Raw genomic sequence first — 1,907 nt, 5'->3', positions numbered from 1 at the left:
AAGGAGGGGCATCAAAAACCATCCACCATCTGTCCCAAAAATTGTTTCTAATAACATCATGTATGCACCAATGGATGGGGAATCGTTTAGTACCCTCTCTAACAGTATTTTGCTCACTGGGTTTTCTAAATAATGCACATATACTACCTTTTGGTATTTCTTTTTTTTTTTTAACATCTTCATATGACAATTTATTTGCATAAAATATTTTTTGTTCATTCCTCTTAACTTGCCAAATATCTAACTGACCACTAATTGAGGCTATCTGGGTGTTAATGGATTCGAGGGATGATGCCAATTGAGCCCTCATTGGATTGGTTTGTCCGAATTCTTTCAACTGAGCAATGAGTCTTTCTAATTCAATTTTGCCTCTCTCTATTTCATTTATTATATTTTCTTGTGTGCTCGGTGAAGGTCTTGCAATTGGTTCGGGTTGTGGAATTTGTTGTTCTTCTTGAGGAGGGTTTTGGTTTTGAGGGTTTTGAGGCTCTTGTGGATTTTTTGGTTGATTATGGACATTTCCTGATAAAAAATCAATTAAAATCCAAATAAATAAACAAATCTAAATGAAATTTGTAAAAATCCTACAAAAAAATATAAAAAACCTACAAAACAATATGAAAAACATATTAAACAATGCAAAGTTAAGTTAATATCACTTACAACATCGTCATGGGTGTGCTTGTTGTCTTCGATTTCGTTGGCGAGGAGGCATATTTGCAAATGAAGGTGAAAACTTGGGTTTTTGACTTGCGTATGTACTGTTCTCTGATGGAATAGCAAAAAATGAACATAAAAATGATGGGCTGCGGGTCTGCAGCCCATCATATATAACTTTTTGATAATGCAAATAGCGCGCACGCGCTATTGAAATTAGGAAAAAAAAAAAACCATGTCACCTTTTTGGCACCACAACTCAGTGCATATGCCCATCTATGATACATTATGTTGTGTTCTCATTGTTTTTTCTATTTGATATTGTAGCATACATGGTTTCCAATCTTTCTTTTATCTTGCAGGTACCACCTATCCCTGGGGGACAACGTGCGGGGGATGAGCCAATACTTATTAAAAAAGGAAAGGTAATTAGGTGCTTTCTATTTGATTAAATATTGATGCATTCTTGTAAAAATTTTATGGTAATGAAATTTAATTACATTCTTTATTGTATATAGGGCATGGCTACAAGCGATGAACCTGTACAAATTTCGCGTCGTAGATGCTTAGGCATTTCCATTCACCTCAAGAGCCCCATTGTATATATAAGTATCATATATTTTTCATTTTTCTTATCTTCATAAATAAATTTAAAATTGAATTCCATGATATTAACAACTACTATTTTGTATCTCATAGGAAACTCCTAGTGCACACGAGGTTCGATGGGAGAGTTTTATAGATTGGATGATACAGCCACTATATCCTAAGGAGGAGCCTACACTAGTAAGTTGTAGTTTGAATTCATGATTAAATATGTTATAAATTTAGCATGCTATGAATTATAATGTTATAGTTTAAGTTGTAGATTCATTTGACAAACATATTTAAACATACACAGGCCAGAATCAGCGAGGTACAAGCATTGCCTAGGACATACAAGAGGACTCTTGATCAGTGCAAAAGGTCGATGAGAGAGGTATTTATTATGAAATTTTAATAGTATAAATCTTCATTACAAAAAATATCATTATGCATTTGAGTAATTCAATGTTAGATACAAAGAATCATGTAAATTTAGTAGTTTAACTTTGGGTTTTCTTTTTTTGTTTATGTAGGAAGCATCCGATCCACCTAGTGCAGCGAAGAGGCTACATTGTGATCATCCACTAACACCCTAGGATAGTATAGTTTTCATAGGATGCATCATGAGACATTTTGAGATGGCATATGTCACATTGTTTACAGAA

At 33.7% G+C, this 1,907-nt stretch overlaps 1 long non-coding RNA gene across 1 annotated transcript; it reads left to right on the top strand.

Moving 5' to 3' along the window:
• Positions 1-1,024: 1,024 nt before the first annotated feature.
• Positions 1,025-1,637, top strand: LOC149564789 (uncharacterized). The gene is made up of 3 exons (XR_016361935.1): positions 1,025-1,082; positions 1,176-1,443; positions 1,559-1,637. It is a non-coding gene; the product is annotated as an uncharacterized LOC149564789 (long non-coding RNA).
• Positions 1,638-1,907: the final 270 nt, after the last annotated feature.

The sequence above is a fragment of the Cupressus sempervirens genome, chromosome 3, assembly GCF_028749045.1.
Source record: "Cupressus sempervirens isolate cs-2001-9-10 chromosome 3, ASM2874904v1, whole genome shotgun sequence".
NCBI lineage: Eukaryota > Viridiplantae > Streptophyta > Pinopsida > Cupressales > Cupressaceae > Cupressus > Cupressus sempervirens.
Note: the sequence above shows the minus strand (reverse complement) of the source record. Positions and strands in the feature narration are given on the sequence as shown.